This window comes from Grampus griseus (genome assembly GCF_964374135.1).
Source record: "Grampus griseus genome assembly, chromosome: 5".
Classification (NCBI taxonomy): domain Eukaryota; kingdom Metazoa; phylum Chordata; class Mammalia; order Artiodactyla; family Delphinidae; genus Grampus; species Grampus griseus.
Genome location: NC_138998.1, coordinates 73,277,339 through 73,297,063, shown reverse-complemented (window position 1 = coordinate 73,297,063; position 19,725 = coordinate 73,277,339). Strand labels below are relative to the sequence as shown.

The window sequence follows — 19,725 nt, the reverse complement described above, 5'->3', positions numbered from 1 at the left end:
TACCGCGGGCGGGTGCCGAGTCGCGCGGTCACCGACTGCAGGCGGCGGCAGCTTCAACCTTTCTAGGGGCCTTAAGAGGAGGGGAAGGGGGGAGGGGGGAGAACTTTTGCTGTGGCAGCTTCGGCAACAGCTCCCACCCCTGCGCCTTTCTCCTCTTCCTCCCCCTCCTCCTCCTCCTCTTCCTCCTTCTCTTCCTCCTCCCAGAGCAGTAGAGACGCAGACATGCCGCGGCTAGAGCGCCGCCGCGGTCGCCGCCACTGCCGCCGCGGTGCATTGTGGGAAGCCCCGCACAAGGGGAAGCGCTCGGCGGCGCCTACTCTCCATGGGCCGGCGACCAGGCTAGGAAGACCCAGCGTGGCTTCGATTCCGGCGCCTGCGTGTCAACAGCCCAGTGTGGCCGGGGAAGCTGGCCCTGAGCCGTGGGGTCCCTTCGGGCTGGGGCTGGGAGGAAAGCAATTTGAAAAAGACCAGAACTGAGGAAATGTCTATGAGACGGGGGTCCACCTTCAGCTTTAATCAGTGCTTATCGCTCTGAGAAGTGGAGGACTCGGTGGCCGGGTGCATTTCAGGCTCGGGGCAAAGGAAGGGGCGGGAACCTAAGTGAAAGGTTATCTTTCAGAATCTTTGGCTTTTTCGTTTCTCCTCTCTTCCCCAGTCCTCTCTCCTGCGACCTCCAGTCGTTGACCACCACCACCCCAAATGCTACCTTTTCCGGAAGCGGCAACACAGCGCTCTTGAAACTAGCAAACCCGGTTAAGTGTCTGCAACCATATGCAGGGTGTGAGCATAAGGAAAGATCAAGAAATCCGGCCCTGGACCCTGTTGCGCAAGATCTTACATGGTATTTCCCCCTCACTTCAGCTGGGGCCCAAACCTTCTCGGTCTGTATGGCAAAAGACATGGTTATGGTCTATGTGGAACTGGAATTGAACAATTAATGTCTCAACGCTTGGAGGCCCTTTAAGTGACCTTAGCCAAACCGTGACCTCCTTAATGGTGCCTTCATTCAACTAACATTTATTGGGCGCCCTGAGGTGCTTATGCATACTGCGATGGCTTACAATTACTCATCTTTGTGTCCGCACCCTAGCACAAGGTCAGCCATGTAACATAGATGCTCAGTGAATGTTGAGTGATTATGAGCATCAGAAACGTACCATGGGATGAACACCTTCATTAAGATTTCTTCATAATAGTCTGAAGATTTATTTAGCATCTCTCTGCAATACTTAAACATAACCTCTGAGAGGCGAGGGAAAGGAAAGGCATTAAAATATCTATATAACCATTTCTGGAGTTCTTCCCTTATCCACACCCACCTTTCCACCCCTTGCCAACTGAGTCTTCATTTGAATTGTGCTTTTTGGCAAAACTCCAAATTCCTGCATTATGCACTTGTGATGGCACTGAATTAGGTTAGTGTCTGCAAGGTTAATGTTCCCCCAGGCATTAACCTTAGTAAATTGTGATGCCTGTTTAGAAATAGAAGAAGCCCAGAGGTTCAGCTTAATTTAGCCACGGGTAACCAAGAAGAGCAAGGGTAAACTACAGCTCCACAATCACCTCTCCATGTGCTTTCTCCATTAAAAAATATAAATTTTAATAAGATGACAGTGCAGGGGCTTCCCTGGTGGCGCAGTGGTTGAGAGTCCGCCTGCCGATTCAGGGGATACGGGTTCGTGCCCCGGTCCGGGAAGATCCCACATGCCGCGGAGCGGCTGGGCCCGTGAGCCATGGCCGCTGAGCCTGCGCGTCCGGAGCCTGTGCTCCGTCGGCAACGAGAGAGGCCACAACAAGTGAGAGGCCCGTGTACCGCCAAAAAAAAAAAAAAAAAAAAGACAGTGCATATTCTGAATGCTAATTGCAACAAAACATTGATACAAGCTAGAGCAAGGGACAGTTATCTGGAGGACAGCCTTCTGGCAACTTCTAGCATCTGCAATGGCATCAAATTCAGATGTTAAAAAAAAAAAAACAACACCTCTGACAGCAAAGAGGCAGACTCTGAATATTAGGTAATAGGAAAACTAATAACTGAAAAGGGTTGAAGTCCTGGAGATTACACCCAGTGGGCTGAGGCTGACTGGTTTATCATCAGGAATAGATCTAGTTCTCTGCTCAGCACCATAACTAAGAAACAACAGAGGAACAACTGTCTTAACATGGTCAGAATAAAGAGCACTAAAGAGGTAGTGACAGCAGAAGTGATGACTGGGAGCAACTTTAAGCCTTTGGTAGGTTAAACTTCTGGAACTATTTCTCAGGCCCAGTTTGCCGCCTTCATGCTCCTCTTGCTCACCTCCCCAACACCAGTTCTAGGCATTCAGCCTACTTTCCTTTCCTTTATTTTTTTTAATTTTTATTTTGAAATAAAGATTCACAAGAAATTGCAAAAATAGTACAGAATCCCATTTACCCTTCATCCAGTTTCCCCCCATGGCAATATCTTATAAAGTTTTAGTAAGATATCAAAACCAGGAAATTGACAATGATACATTATTGTTAACTAGACTACAGAACTTAGTTCTTACCATTTTTTAAAAAACACTTGTGTTTTTATTCCAGGTATCATTTGTGTAACCACTACAACCAGGATATGAAACTGTTCCATCATCACAAAAAAACTCCCTCATGCCACCTACCTTTTTGTATTCACAAATCTACCTCCGCTTCTAACCCCCCTACTCTATCCTTGCCCCATAGTAAGCACTAATCTGTTTTTCATTTCTGTAGTTTCGTCATTTCAAGAATGTTATATAAATGGAATCATAGAGCGTGTAAACTTTCGATGTTTTTACCTAAACATAATGCCCTTGAGTCCCATCCCTGTTGTGACAGGTATCAAACATTCATTCCTTTTGATTGCTGAGCAGTATTCCATTGTATGGATGTACCAAGATTTGTTCATCCATTCCCCAGGTGAGGTACATATGGGTTGTTTCCAATCTTTTTACTATTACAAATAAAACTGCTATGAAAATTTGTGTACAGGTTTTTGTGTGAACTTAAATTTTCATTTCTCTGGAATAGATACCTAAGATTATGATTGACGGGTCATATGGTAAGTGCATATTTAATTTCTGAAGAAACTGACAAACTTTTCCAGAGTGGCTATATCACTTTACATTCCCACCAACAATGTATGAGAGATCCAGTTTCTCCCCATCCTCACCAGCACTTGGCATTATCACTCTTTTTTATGTTAGCTATTTTAATAATGTAGTGGTATCTCATTGTGGTTCTCTCCCTTTTAAAAAGAGGTTCTCTCTCCCCATAGCTGGTTCCTGCATAGGATGCATGCTATCTCTCTAACTCCTACTTTCCATGTGTGTTTTTAAACAAGCTCACGGGCCCCTTTTGTTGAAGGATTTCATTACATATCACTGCAGAGAAACACAACTCTTGCTTTACAAGCTATAACTTTACAACTCAAGTTATAAAGTTTCTTGAAATATTAAGTACATATAGCTTATGTCTTTTTTTGACACCGTTTTTGAGACGGCTCCAGGAAACATCTGTTAAGCAGGTGTAGAAATTTCTTTTGGGAAGTGGTACACATAAGCTGCTCAGGATGCAGTGCACAGGTGGCAAACTTAAATGCCTAACAAGCCAAGCAGGTAACATAAATAGGTGAAGCAGGTCAGATATAAAGATAACTGACAGTGAAAGGGACAGTAAAGAGCCAGGCGGCTCAAGCCAGTCTAAAGGGCGTAGACATAACTCATTTCCAAGTGAGAATGTGAAGAACAGGAAATCAAGAGAAATCAGGAATCTGAACTTTGGGGTGAGCTCTCCCTAATATTAATGTTGACAAGTAACATTTAAATTTCTGTAAAACAGGAAAGCATGTTAGACAAAACATGTCTGTGGGTCAGATTCAGCCTACAGCCACCAGTCTATCTTATCTGATTAGGCCTAACCTGTGGAAGGCTGGCACCCCTGCTCCAACTGGTGGAATTTCCAGGGCTTCTTTCCTCTCCTCTGGCTCTGGAATGAGTTCTCTTCAGTCTTGGCCCTCTGGCTTCTTTAGGAGAGGAATGTACTTCCAACCTCTCGTCCCCAAAGACTTCACCAGGTCTTCAGAACCTCCTGTATTAACCATCTTCCAAGCTTCCTGGACTTTTCAGGCTCAGGAGGATGGGGAAGTAGTATATTCTCTTCCCATGTGGTTGCCTGCAGCATGAGCCATTTGTCAAGGCTGCCTCTACCTTAAAGAGAAACTTGGCTTTTTTGCAAAGCTCTAAATTCATAGACTTGTCAGAGATAGGTCCACAGGAGCCTGATCCACTATATCTTGTCATTCCCACTCCACCCAGAGAAACATGGCTTTTCCTGTTCCTGTGGGCCATCTTTTCGTAGGATACCTCTCCCTCAGTTTCTGCTTCAGATCTGAAGGGCACTTCCAGATCACTGATATATTCTAAAACTAATGACCAAAATGTGGACACAACTCAGGCATCCATCAACAGATGAACAGATAAAGAATATGTGGTATATACATACAATGGAATCTTTCTTTTTTTTCAATCTTTATTGGATTATAATTGCTTTACAATTATACATATACAATTAACATATACAATTTTTTTACAATTAACTTTACAATTAACTTATACAATTATGTTAGTTTCTGCTGTACAACTTTACAATTAACATATACAATTATGTTAGTTTCTGCTGTACAACAAAGTGAATCAGCTATATGTATACATATATCCCCATATCTCCTCCCTCTGGAGCCTCCCTCCCAACCTCCCTATCCCACCCCTCTAGGTCATCTCAAAACACTGAGCTGATCTCCCCGTGCTATGCAGCAGCTTCCCACTACCCATCCATTTTACATTTGATAGTGTATATATGTCCATGCTACTCTCTCACTTCATCCGATCTTCCCCTTCCCTCCCACTCCCGTGTCCTCAAGTCCATTCTCTACATCTACATCTTTATTCCTGCCCTGCCACTAGGTTCACCAGTACCATTTTTTTAGTTTCCATATATGTGCATTAGCATATGGTATTTGCTTTTCTCTTTTGACTTACTTCACTCTGTATGACAGACTCTAGGTCCATTCACCTCATTACAAGTAACTCAATTTTGTTCCTTTTTATGGCTGAGTAATATTCCATTATATATATGTGCCACATTTTCTTTACCATACAATGGAATCTTATTGAGCCTTTTTTTTTTAATAAATTTATTTTATTATTATTACTATTATTTTTGGCTGCATTGGGTCTTCGTTGCTGCACGTGGTCTTTTCTCTAGTTGCAGAGAGCAGGGCTACTATTTGTTGCAGTGTGCAGGCTTCTCGTTGCAGTGACCTCTCTTGTTGTGGAACACAGGCTCTAGGCACATGGGCTCCAGTAGTTGTGGCACATGGGCTCAGTAGTTGTGGCTCGCAGGCTCTAGAGCACAGGCTCAGTAGTTGTGGTGCACAGGCTTAGTTGCTCCACGGCATGTGGGATCTTCCCAGACCAGGGCTCAACCCCGTGTCCCCTGCATTGGCAGGCAGATTCTTAACCACTGTGCCACCAGAGAAGTCCTTATTCAGCCTTTAAAAGGAAGGAAATCTTGCCATTTGTAACAACATGGATGAACCTGGAGGACATCGTGCTAAGTGAAGTAAGCCCAAGAGAGAAAGACAAACACTGCATGATTCTACTTGTATGAGGTATCCAATATAGTCAAACCCATAGAAGCAGAGAATACAATAGTGGTTACTAGAGGCTGGAGGGGTGGGGGGCAGGGGAAATGGGGTATTGCTATTTAATGGGTATAAGGTTTCAGTTATGCAAGATAGATAAGTTCTAGATATCTGCTATACAACATAGTGCCTGTAGTTGACAATATGGTATTGTGCACTTCAAAATTTGTTTTCCTGACAAATCTCATGTTAAATGTTCTTACCAGAGAGAGAGAGAGAGAGAGAGAGAGAGAGAAACGTACACAAAAGGAAAGTCTGGATGTCTCTTGCCTTAACAGTGGTGATAGTATCACTGGGGTTTGCATATGTCCAAACTCATCAAATTGTACACATAATATGTGCAGTTCTTGGTATTAATTATACTTAAATTAAGCTGTGTAATAAAGCTAAAGCTAATGAATGACCTACTCACTCCTACTATGGATATTAAGTTTACACAATAATTCTTGAGTTTAGGGAGACAAGCAGCCCTCCACCTCTCAGGAGCCTGAGGAAGGTACTGGGTTGCACTAAAGTTCATTAGCTGTGAGATAACTATTGTTTGGAGGGATCCCAGGGAAATCATGAGTGAAAGTCAAGAGGTGCAAGAACACGGTGATGGATGAAAATAACGTCTTGGGCCAGAATGATATCAGTGGGAAAGGAAAAAAATAAAATGAAGCAACATTATGAGGATAAAACCTTATCAGGACCTAAAGGTTAGCCTTGTGGTTAAACTAAATCCTCCTGGGTTTGAATCCTATCTCTACCACTTACTAGCTTTGCAACCTTAGTTACTTAACTTCTCTGTGCTGTCAAGTACCCCATCTAGGAAATGAGACTAATAATAGTAACTTCCTCTTAGAGTTGTTAAGAATATTAAATGTTAATACATGTAAATTATTTAGAATAATATCTGGCACATAGTTAAATGTTCTATGTGTTATAGATATTATTGTTGTTGTTATTCTTACTATTAAAAAGCATTTATAGATGGTGCTGAACCAAATTTCCTAAAAATAAAATTCAATAGGGGCAAAAAATCAGTTCCTACAAGTAGATTGAGGGAAGGGACAAGATAGAAATTATTCAAGTACAGAAAAATGATTTAAGTGGAAAAATATCTTGGAGAATGTTTAGCATGGGGAATAAAGAGGGTATATGATAGAGCCAGAAAAAAAAAAAAAAGCAACTAAGCTGCAGAAAAAGATATGTAATATTATTCAGAGAATTTATTTCTAAGAATAATCTTTACCTGAATAATTTTATTTATAAGGCTGATAAAATTGATCTATTGTAAAGACGCTTGCTATTTTCTACTCAGCAAATACCAGCAAATCAAGTTTCTACCTCTTCTTTCCCAAAGTTTAAGCAGAATGAAGACAAGTTAACTACTGTTATATGTATTAAAACTGTGAGTTTCCTTAAAATAGAAAGAATGGCAAATGGAACTTTTTATCATTCTCGACCTTTCAAAGATTTCATACATTAGCTTATTGCCAGATAGTGCGATATAATGTGGAGATGATTTTTTTTCTCGTTTTTACTATTTTTTATAATTTAAATTTTAAAAGCATGTCAGAATTCCAGGCTTACCAGAGAATCTTAAAACTACCCTGTTGCTAAACAGCTGTGGAGATCAACACAATGAAGGAGTTTCCCCCAAAATGACCGTCTTCCTACATGCCAATGTGCAGGGTAAACATTTATTAAAAGCCCACTTGCAAGGCTCAGCAAAAGAGATAAAAGAGATCCTGGGTTGCACTAAAGTTCATCAGCTGTGAGATAACTATGGTTTGGAGGGATTCAGGGGGAGACATGGGAGAAAGGTCAAGATGCACAAGAACATGAGAACGGAGCGGTGGGGGAGGCTGTGTTCCCTTTTCATTCTCAAAGTGATTTTTCATAAAGGCAATTTTACATTTTCCTGAAGATTATGCAGCTATATAAGAGCACAACTGCTGGGATTCAAAGAAGGCTAGGATGTGGTCTAAGCTCAGGTGAAGCTCTTAGACTAATAGAGGAGAGCGATAAAAAGTGAGATAATTTCAGCATAAAATGCTGTGATAACATAGAGGTAGCCAGAAAGTGCTTTGGGTTCCCTCACTGATGGAACACACATATCATTCCGATACTGAAACCATACTTTCCACCTTGTTCGTACATCTAAAAACTTACATGGGAAATTCTATACAAATGTCAAACATGATGCAGGTCTTTCACATTTAGAGAGGCATTTATCTCCTGGTAATTAAAAAATGTGTAAGCTTTGAAGCAAATTCTTTCCAACGCACACACACGCACACGCACACGCACACGCACACACACACACACACACATCTTGAAATGATGGCAGAATAATCATCCATACTCCATGAACAAAATGTGAACAAGTAAGGCTGCAGAGAAAAATACAAGTTGAAAATTAGGTGAAAGTGATCTATGGCAGGGGTAGCAGACAGAAATGATAGCATCAGTGATAAAGTGGATAATTTTCTTGTGGGAACAGGCTGTTTTACCTTTTCATTTGCTAATTGATATTTCATAAACACAACCATTTTACGCTTTCCCAAAGAAGATTATATAGCTACATAAGCTATCTTCTTCCCTTATGAAAAAAGGGGGAAGGGGACAGCTCAGAAATCAGCTGACTTGGGGTATAGTTTTGTTTGTAAGAAAATAAGTTTCAAGGTCACCATTAAAGTGATAGCCCAATTAGCCTCAGGGCCCATATCATCTGAGTCTGCATGTGTGTTCCCCTGACCTCTAGCACAGACTGATATGACATTCAAATAACTGGTGTCCATGGGAAGAGCCTCAGGTCAACACAGAACCATTAATATCGGGGGCATTTTTTTTTTTTTTTTTTTGCGGTACGCGGGCCTCTCACTGCTGTGGCCTCTCCCATTGCAGAGCACAGGCTCCGGACGCGCAGGCCCAGCGGCCATGGCTCACAGTCCCAGCCTCTCCACAGTATGTGGGATCTTCCCGGACCGGGGCACGAACCCGTGTCCCCTGCATCGGCAGGCGGACTCTCAACCACTGCACCACCAGGGAAGCCCCGGGGGCATTTTTTAAAAAAAGATCGAGAAGTGTGCAATATATTGGAAAAGTTCCCATCGTTTTTGTTTTTTAATGTTTTGGTGTTTACAAGATTAAACATCGATATTTGGAAACTCCACTTATACCAAATATTGCATTCCCCAAGATGCCAAATAGTAGGGCTATTACAAAAGAGAAAAATAAGTCTTTGAGTATAATTTAGTTTCTGTAAAACCTTTATTATATATCCCTACAGCACACATTGTTGTAAGAAACATTGGTACTGTTCAGTCTGTAAAAATTGCATAGGCTGTATTCTAGAATCTCAGAAAAGGGGGGTAATGGCATCAAAATTGGATATATAGTAAAATAGCATTAAATGCACTGAAAACCTACATGAAGCATGGATTTATTATTATTTTTTTGGTTGTGCCAGGTCTTCTTTGCGGCCTGCGGGATCTTTAGTTGTGGCATGCGGACTCTTAGTTGTGGCATGCATGTGGGATCTAGTTCCCCAACCAGCAACTGATCCTGGGCCCCCTGCATTGGGAACGTGGAGTCTTACCCACTGAACCACTAGGGAAGTCCTTGGATTTAAATATTAATTCAAATGTTTAATATTTACTCTATAGCTACTTTGCACTAAGAGAAAAGCATACAGGTATATATCCCCACTGTGCTGCAGCTTCCCTGACACTCTGCCTGCCCTCTATCACAGCAAGCTTGTTTATCGAGGGACCCAAAAATCTCTTAGGCCACAGATAGACATTTTGACCTCATTTCTGACCTCTTCCTGGGCAGAGAGGAGAGAATAATGTCACATAGAGCAAAGCCATTCGAATCTAAGACCACCTCTCAAATAATCATTTAAAAAGGTAATGTCACTAGAGTGAGGAGCAGCCTTTACTTCTTTCAATCACTCAACAATATATTTTTTTTCTTTTTGCGGTACGCGGGCCTATCACTGTTGTGGCCTCTCCCGTGGCGGGAGCACAGGCTCCGGACGCGCAGGCTCAGCGGCCATGGCTCACGGGCCCAGCCGCTCCGCGGCATGTGGGATCTTCCTGGACCGGGGCACGAACCCGTATCCCTTGCATCGGCAGGAGGACTCTCAACCACTGCGCCACTAGGGAAGCCCAACAATATTTTTTGAATGCCTAGCATGTATCGGGCAATGTGCTGAGTGTTAGTGATATTCATTTCCTTGAGAAATCCATATATTTGTTTTTCTATTCATCGACCAAATCAGTCTTGAATATTTGGTATTATAGTAAATACTAAAAATACTATGGTAAATAAAATACTCTTCCCCCAGCCCTCGAAAAGGAGCTCACCGCCTTCAGTTGGAGTAAAACACATGAAGAAGCTGCTTCACTTGAGAATGATACAGTCTAGACAGGATAAGCACAGCCTCCTGGGAGGACACAGCTCAGCCCCACCGCCAGGGAAGCTTTCTCTTCCCAACATGAGACTGAAGCCAAGACCTGAAAGGAGGTAGGCTGGGGTTCTGGTGGAGTCCTGGGCAGAGGAAGGAGATGGCGGGTAAAGAGTCCTAGAGCCAGAGAGAGCTTGGTGCGTTCTGGGGACCAGCCAGTCATTCAGAATGAATGAGTGCAGGAAGCGGTTAAAAAAAAAAAAAAAAACGAGACTGCAGCAGAAAGCACCAGCAGCTCCAGAGTGCCTCGTGGGCTAAGCTGAGGCATCTGACCTTTATCCCAAGAGCAGGATTCCCCAGTGTGGCTGGGTGGTGAGCAAGAAGATTTTAGATGGTGTGCTATCCAATGTTTCTTCTTTTGGTAGCTAATGAATTTTATATGCATTAGAAAATATATAACGCATGTATCCAACATATTCTATTACATTATTGCTCAAGGTAAGGCTGAGGGACAAAAGTGATTCAATTCACACAAATTTTTATATATGTCATATTATCACTGGTACATGAACAACCATAAAAGACTGACGTTTGGGAGAAATGCCTGAGACCGACAGATTGCCTTTGAATGATTTTATGCAGGGAAGTAACAGGACATGACTTCTGAGTTAGACACAACACTCTGGTTGTGGAGAATGCATCAGGGCAGTGTTTGTCAAACTTCTGATTAAATTCCATTAGAGGATTATGAAATCAAATTTAAAGTTGTAACTGGCAGGGTTTTTTTTAATGAAACATAATAGGATAGAATGAATAATATCAGACAGCTTCACACTATCAATACTTTTAAATATATTATGTTCATGTATACATGTGTGTGTCTTCACTGAATTACAGTGTAAAATGGTTTTCTTCCTGTGAGTTGAGTTCAAAGAAAGTTTAAAAGCCACTGGAAATAGACCAGTTAAGAGGCTGTTGCAGTAGTTTGTTCATTCGTTCAACTGGTATTTATTGAGCACATCTTATTTGAAAAGTGCTGTTCTAGGCACTAAAAATATAGTTGGTGAACAAAACAGAAAATGCCCCTGATTTCACAAGATTTACACATTGGTGAGGAGAGGATACAATGAACACGTAACCAAATATATACATAAGACAATTTGAGGGATGGCTAGTTTTTAAAAGCTATAAATCCAAGGGAGAAATGTAAGCTCCACACAGGCTGTTTTTTCACTGCTCTGTCCCGAGCACCGAGAATAGGAATGGTGCCTGGAACATAGTAGCTTCTCAACAAGTATTAGTTGATTGAGTGAATAAGGGGAGTTGTTGGTTTGACTCAGGTAGTGACAACAGAAATTAAGAGAGGTTGGATGGATTCAAGATATATTTAAGAGATAAAATAAAAGGGGCTTAGTGAGAAAAATAAAAAGATTTGGGGGCCAAGAGATAAAAAGAAGAATGATTTCCCTACAGCCTATTCTAAATATACTAATCAGAGTGACTGTATGATTTCTCCACTCCAAACCCTCCCGTTGTTCTGTTATACTCAGAGTAAAACTCTTAATCCTTACAATAGCCGGTAAGGCTGCACATGATCTAGGCTTGGGTACCTCTCTGACCTCATCTCTAATAATCTCCCCCTGGTTCTCTCTGTTCAAGCCACACTGACCACCTTGCTGTTCCTCAAACCACCCAATTAAGTTCCTGGTAAAGCAAGGCCTTTGAACTAGCTGTCCCTCTTCCTGAAATGTTCTTCCCCCAAATATTTATTCATATAGCACAGTCCTTGCTTCCTTCATGAGGTCTATTCTGACCATCCCATCTGATACTACAATTCACTTTCCATGACATTCAATGCTCTGCCTGCTCAGTTTTTCCTTGATAGCATTTATTGTTGTGTATATAATATATAAAAATATATATAACATACATAAAATTTATTTATTATTTTCATTGTCTCTCTCCTCACAAGATTGTAAACCCTCCTTGAGCCTAGAGCGCTGCTTAGCACATCGTAGGGGCTCCAAAAAATATCTGACTAAAGAAAATGAAAGATGACTCTCAGGTTTCTGGTTTGAGCAACTGGGTGGATGCTCACTGAGGCTTAAATCTTAGGAGGATGAGAGATTTGGTGAGAAATAACAAGTTCCGTTTCAGACATACTAAGTCTGTGAGACCAACATCCAGGTGCGAATGACCTTTAAGCAGTTGCACACATGGGCCTGGCACTCAAAAGAGCCAGAGGTATAAATCTGAGAGTCCCTGGATTATAGACAGCATTTGAATGGGTGACACTGGAGAGGAAAATGTAGAGAAGGAAGAACCTTGAGAAACAACAGGAGGTAAGAGCTGAACAGTCAGAAGAGCCAGTGAAGGAGAGAGAGGATGAGGAGATAGGGAATTAGGAGGAAAACTGGGGGTTGTGGAAGTCCATGGAAAAAAAAAATTTCTTTTAATATTTATTTATTTATTTGGTTGGTTGGTTGCACTGGGTCTTAGTTGTGGCATACAGGCTCTTAGTTGCGGCATGCATGTGAGATCTAGTTCCCTGACCAGGGATCAAATCCAGGCCCCCTGCACTGGGAGCGCAGAGTCCTAACCACTGCACCACCAGGGAAGTCCCAACCCAGGAAACTGGTTTTAAGAAGGAAGATATACTAGTTATCTATTGCTGTGTAACACTTACCCCAAAACATAGTGGCTTAAAACAAAGCACATTTATTATCTCACTCTTCCTGGGGGTCAGCTGTACGCTGCTTAGCTAGGGCCTCTGTTTCAGGGTATCTTACAAGGCTGTAATCAAGCTGTTAGCCAAGGCTGTGGTCTCATCTGTAGCGTTGACTGGGAAGTAATCCTCTTCCAAACTGTTAGAAAACTGTCCAGTTGTTAGCAGGATTCAGTTTTCCAAGAGCTGTTAGGATGAGGGCCTTGGGTCCTTCTCATGGGGGTCTCTCCCTAGGGCACCTCGCAACTTGGGAGCTTGCGTCAACGGAACAAACATGCAAGAAGACTCCGAGGAAAAGTGCAAGCAAGTCTCCTATAACTTAATCTCAGAAGTGCCATGTCATCCCATCTCACTTGCGTCTTATTCTGTTCTTTAGAAGAAAGGTACTAGGCTCAGCCCACACACAAGGGGAGAGGATCGCAAAAGGGAGCGAATACCAGGAGGTGGAGATCCCTGGGATCCATTTTCGAAACTGCCTCCTACAGAAGATGTGTCAGCAGTACTAAATGTTGTAGCGTGATCAAGTGTCCAGGAGAGCTGGCAATCTCCTGGGAAGCCATGTGTTATTTTAGAGAGAGCTGGCTTAGGAGTCTGTGGAGTCTGATGGACTGGAAGAAGTCGAGACAGCTATCCTAGACAATTCTTTCAAATGCTTAGATACGAAGGAAAGGATAGAGATAGGATGGCAGGAGGAAAGAATGGCGTCAAAGCCAGATTGTGGGTTTTTTAAAAATTGGAAGAGATTTGAATGTGTTGAAATGTTATTGGGTAGGCATCGATAGAAAGGAAGAGACTGTGGGCCGAGAGAGAGAGACGAATCACTCAGATGGTCTTATAAGGGATGGAGAAGACCAGCAGTGATTCCAGGAGAAAGATGATGAGAGCCTCAACAGTAACTATCATTCATAAGGTCTTACTTGTCCAGGATTATTTTAAGTGTTTATTATTACTGTAAGACTTTTATACCATGCTATACACCAGGAAACAGGCCTAGAAAAACTAAGTAACTTGCCCAAGTTCACATAGTAAATAAGAGGAGCAAAATTTAAAATCAACCCCTAGGCCTGTGGGTCTCAAAGTGTAGCCCAGCAGCATCAGCGTCACCGAGGAACTCGTTAGAAACGCAAATTATCATGTCCCACCCCAGACCAAGTGAATCAGAAATTCTGGGGGTGGGGTCCAGTGATCTGTGTTTTAACATGCCATGCCCTCCAGATAACTCTGAAGTTTGAGAAGCATTGCTCCAGATGATACCGCCCCTCAGGGCCCAAACTGGGGTAGGTGTGATAAAGATGAGAGAAGAGGACAGATTAGAGAATTATTTAGAAAGTTAAGGGAGAGCAACTGGGTGAAGAAATCCAAGATGACTTTCTAGCTTGAGTGACAGAGAAATCACGAAAAGAGGGAGGAAGTTTTGTAGAGAAAGGTGACAGTTTTGGACAAGCTGATTCTGAAGTTCTAATAGGCAAACAGGTGGAGCTATCTAGTAGGCAAATGAACATATACCTCAGATGGTGGAAGGGAAGGTCATGGCAGAGAAGCCTGCCCCTAACATTTGCAGGGCCTGGGGCAAGAGTGCACATAACCTGGACCTAAATATTTAAAAGTTATAAATCAAACTGACTTATTTTTAAATAAAATACACTGTCTCCCTTTACCATGACAAATATATCTTCATAATGACAAAATTTTTAAAAATGTTTATAAAGAGATGTTTTTTATATGCCTGAAGGTTGGCAAAATGGCTGATGATTTGGGAGGTCTGTTGATGGGTCAGCAGTTGGGATGAGTCATAAAATATATACGTAATTCATAAATTATTGTTCCTTTCCTTTATGAAATTTATTTTTCATGCCTTCATTTTAGCAAAATTTTCAATAATGTTGTTATAATGAAGATTTTCACATAACTTGTATGCAATTGACAGTAGTGATTCAAAGGGTTAAACAGTAAATGTAACTGTATTCAAAGTACCCAAAATTTTTAATAAATTTTCATTAAAATGTAAATCAAAATGTAAAAAATTTTTAAATTGCTTTTCATGTACATTTCTAAAAATTCTTTTTCTTCTATTCAAAACTATTAAAATTGAAAAGCAAAATACAAATTACTATGAATGAATATCAACAATTTAAATCAAAACTACTTAAAGTTGAAAGTTTTAATTTTTTGACAATTTAAATCTTATTAAATATTTTTATAAGGATGAAACTATTAGCAGCTCTAGCAATATTCATGTTTTCATTATCTCTTGCTACAAAACCAATCATCTCAAAACTTAGTGGCTTAAAGTAACGAGCTCTCATCTCTCACCATTCTGTGGACTGGTTGGCTGGTTCTTCTCCTAGTCTCTCCTGAGCTCTTCATGGGACTGCAGTCATGTGGAGGCTCAGCTGGAACTGGAGGGGGACCTCATGCACATGCCTGGGGCTGTGACGGGGTGGCTTAGAGACTGGGACTTCTCTCTCCACATGGTTTCTCATCATTCAGTGGTCTGAAGGAAGGTGGCTTCCTTACATGGTGGCTGGATCCCAATAGGAAAGCAGAAGCTGCCGGGCCTAAGGCCTAAGCCCTGAACGGACATAGTCACTTCTGCCACTTTCTATTGGTCAAAGCAAGCCATAAGGTCATTCCAGATTCAAGTGGAGAGAAATGGACTCCACTTCTTGATGGGAGAAATGCCATGACAGGGATGGGAAGCATTACTGGCAGCTATCTTTGCAAACAATTTACCACAGTCCATCTGGTTGCCAATGTAAAGAATTGGTTATTGGGCTTCCCTGGTGGCGCAGTGGTTGAGAGTCCGCCTGCCGATGCAGGGGACGCGGGTTCGTGCCCCGGTCCGGGAAGATCCCACATGCCGTGGAGCGGCTGGGCCCGTGAGCCACGGCCGCTGAGCCTGCGCGTCCAGAGCCTGTGCTCCGCAACGGGAGAGGCCACAACAGTGAGAGGCCCGCGTACCACAAAAAAAAAAAAAAAAGAAAAAAAAGAATTGCTTATCTTCATAGCTTCACAGATGTTATGCCTAGACCTACATACATACAAATTTAAAATAATAGGCTATATTAAATAATAGGATATATAATTTTAAATAATATTATTGTTTAATATTATAAAATGCTCCTCTGCCATTCTGTGCAACAAGTGTGAGTAATAGGAGAATCAGGATTTAGAACATGAAGAGAAGCAAGAAAATGGAGGCTCAGCAGCCATTTTCTACTCCTACTGGGAGACATTTTGTCATGCAATCATCTTTTATACCTCACGCAGTCTGAGAGGAAGGATTTGACCAGTTAGTGGTCTAAATACTTACCCTGCTCAAATCCTCTTCAAACTCAGAAGCAGCACCCATCTCTATGTCAGCAGCACTTATTTAGAGGTAGCTGCCTTTTGTTTTAGGGACGTAGGGCAAGAGATGTGGAGAAGTATTTCCTTGAGACCTGAGCAGTATTAGTAGAGTAGATGTTTAAAGATATGGGTCACACTGTACCTGTGCTGACTGCTGGATTCTGGATGACAAAGGTGCTGAGGTAGTCCTCAATTAATTTACATTGTATGTATTTGCATATGTAAGGACCTGCAAAGTACACAGTCCAGGGCAGGACCCTCTTGTCTAATGAAAGTACTGAGTAGGTACCACTGGATAGCAGGTAACATGACAGTAGAGGAGAGAGAATCCAGGGAGAGTGGAGAGACCAGAAAGGATAGAACTCTGGGGAATAAACACATTGTTTACAGAATGGATGGACTGAAGTATCCATCAGTAGGAGAAATGATTAAATAAATTACGATGCATTCATTCTATGAAATACTAAGGAACTCCTTTCTCTCATTCTGTCTTTGTCTCTGTCTCTCTCTACATGAATATGCATGGACTGATCTCTAAAGTAAAACACAGAATAAAACAGCCAGCAAAGTGTAGGACAATAGGTATAACATGATTTAGATTTATATCACACACACACACACACACACACACACACACATACACACGTGACTGCATGAAAAAGGACTAAAAGCAAATATACCAAACTGCTAAGTGTTTGGAGGTGCAAAGGGGGATTTTCACATTTTATTCAGCCACCTAGAATAACTTGTTGTCTCTGAACATGAGTTTTCTGTTATGTAAAAAAGAGGTAATAATAGTAATCACTTCACAGAGTTCTTTTTAACAAGTTGAGATACAATTCACTCACCACAAAATCCACCCTTTTGTACAATTCAGTGATTTTTAGTATGTTCACAAGGTTGTGCAGCTAGAACATTTCATCATCGCATAATGAAGCCCCATAACCATAAGCAGTCACTCCCCACTCCCTCTTCCTCCCATTCTTTGGTAACCACTAATCTACTTTCTGCCTCTATGTATTTGGTTATTCTGGACATTTCTTATAAATGGAATCATACAATATTTTCAAGGTTCATCCATGTTCCACCATGTATTAATAACTGTACTTTATTCCTTTTTATGGCTGAAAAATAGTCCACTGGATGAGGGTATCACAATTTGGTTATCCATTCATCAGTTGACAGACATTTGGATTGTCTCCATTTTTTTGCTATTATGAATACTGTTGCTATAAACTCTCCTGTACAAGTTTTTGTTGTGAGCATATGTTTTATTTCTCTCAGGTACCTATCTAGGAGTGGAATTGCTGAGTCATATGGTAACTCTATGTTTAACTTTTTGAGGAACTGCCAAACTTTTCTACAGCTGCTGCACTATTTTACATTCCCGTCAACGATGTATGAGGGTTCCAATTACTCCACATCTTTGCCAACACTTGGTATTGTCTGTCTTCTTTATCATAATCATCCCATTGGGTGTAAAATGGTATCTCATTGTAGTTTTAATTTGCATGTCCCTGATGGCTAATGATGTTGAGCATCTTTTCACATGCTTATTGGCCATTTGTATATCTTCTTTGGAGAAATGTGTATTTACATTGCCCATTTTAAAATCAGTTTATTTATCTTTTTATTGTTGGTTTGTAAGAGTTCTTTATATGTTCTTTATATTAATCCCTTATCCAATATGTGGTTTGCAAATATCTTCTCCCATTCTGTGACAGTCTTTTCACTTTCTTGATAGTGTTCTTTGAAACACAAAAGCTTTTAATTTTGATGAAGTCCAATTTATTATTTTTTTTATTGCATGTGCTTTTGGTGTCATATTTTTAAAAACATTGCCTAATCCAAGGTCACAAGGATTGGCAACTATGTTTTCTACCAGTTTTAGCTCTTACATTTAAGTTGTTGATCCATTTTGAGTTAATTTTTATATATGGTGATAGATCACAGAGTTCTTATGATGATTCAATGAAATGAATATTGCATACTACGAAGCACATAGTAAACTCTCGGTGACTGGTAGCTAGTATTATTACTGTATTATTTGTTTAACAAAACCACCAAACACACAACAATCATTGAACAAGCTTTGCAGAGAAAGATCAATCTTATTACTTCGTGGTCACATCTGCTTTTTGAGAAAAACACATAATCACCTAATTTGGTTGTCTACCTTGTTCACCATTTTTGGTAACTGCTAGTTGTTTCCAGAAGATGAAGACTTGCCATGGGTAGAGATTTCAAAGCAGAAGCAGTTCCCAAGGACAGCCCCACCACCACCCTGGATAATGAAGCACCTCTGGCACAAGCATAAAGCTCCCCACAGTGACTATAGGAGGAAAAACATGCATTTTGACATAAGTATTTATCATGAAACTTTATGGTTTCATCCTGTGTTTCTATGTCCACGTGCATATATATTTTTGCACCTGACTTTACATAGAATTAATTAACTTCTGAGTATTCACCCACTACCCAAATGTTCCAATTAAGTCAGGGCCCCAGCTACCCAAATACGCCAAATATCTTCTCTGGATCTTCGGTATTCACAGTGACTCCATATTGGTTTTTCTTTGAGACAGTCTCCCTGAAATCTCAGTGTTTTTAATGTGGGTGGAGGGGTTGCTCCCAGGTTACAATTGGCAACATCTGGAGATATTTTTGGTTGTCACAACTGAGTGGACACTACTGGCATCTAGTGGGTAGAGGCCAGGGACACTGCTAAACATTCTACAATGCATAGGACAATCCCCCAAAACAAAAACTTATCCAGCCCCAAATGTCAGCTGTGCTGAGGTTGAGAAACCCTGGCTAGATATATGAGATGATTATGCTTACATCTTGAACTAGAACAGCAAGGTGTGAAAGCTCTGGAATTAGACACAGCTAGATTCCAATCTGAGCTCTTCCACTTACCCCATTCTGTGACCTTGTGCAAGTTTCTTAACCTCTCTGAGCCTTAGTTTCCTCAGCTAATAATCATTCTAATATACATACGTATGTATAATCATCTTTTTTATATATATATATATATATACCTAAAATCATCTAATATATAATATGTGGCATAGTGACTGACACATAGTAAATATTCTAATATTAGATCACATAAACATAGTTGATAATGATATCCTAATAAAAATAATACCTTAGAGGGTTTTTTTTAAAGTCAGTTTTATTGAGTTAATTTACATAGGGTAAAATCATTCTTTTCTTAGTATACAGTTCAATGAGTTTTGACAAATGTACACAATTGTGTAACCACCACGCAATCATGATATTGAACAGTTTTATCACCCCCAAATTCCCTCATAACCCTTTGTACAAATTCCCCACCACACTGATCTACTTTCTGTACCTATTGGGGGGTTTGGCTCTTTTAAAACATCATATAAATGGAATTGTAGAACATGTAGCCTTTGAGTCTGGTTTCTTTTGCTTACATAATGCTTTTGCAATTTATCTATGTTTTTGCACGCATCAGTAGCCTTGGTCCTTTATATTGCTGAGTAGTATTTCATTGTTTGGATGTGTCACAGTTTGTTTATC

General features: G+C 40.9%; 1 protein-coding gene across 3 annotated transcripts in view; it reads right to left on the bottom strand.

Moving 5' to 3' along the window:
- ZNF148 (zinc finger protein 148) overlaps nucleotides 1-168 on the bottom strand; it is a 130,148-nt gene extending 129,980 nt beyond the window's left edge. For all 3 annotated transcript variants that reach the window (XM_082654207.1, XM_082654209.1, XM_082654208.1), the window contains exon 1: nucleotides 4-168. The gene's annotated coding sequence lies outside the window, so the exon portion shown is untranslated. The remainder of the gene's footprint in view (nucleotides 1-3) is intronic.
- Between the last annotated feature and the right edge of the window lie 19,557 nt (nucleotides 169-19,725).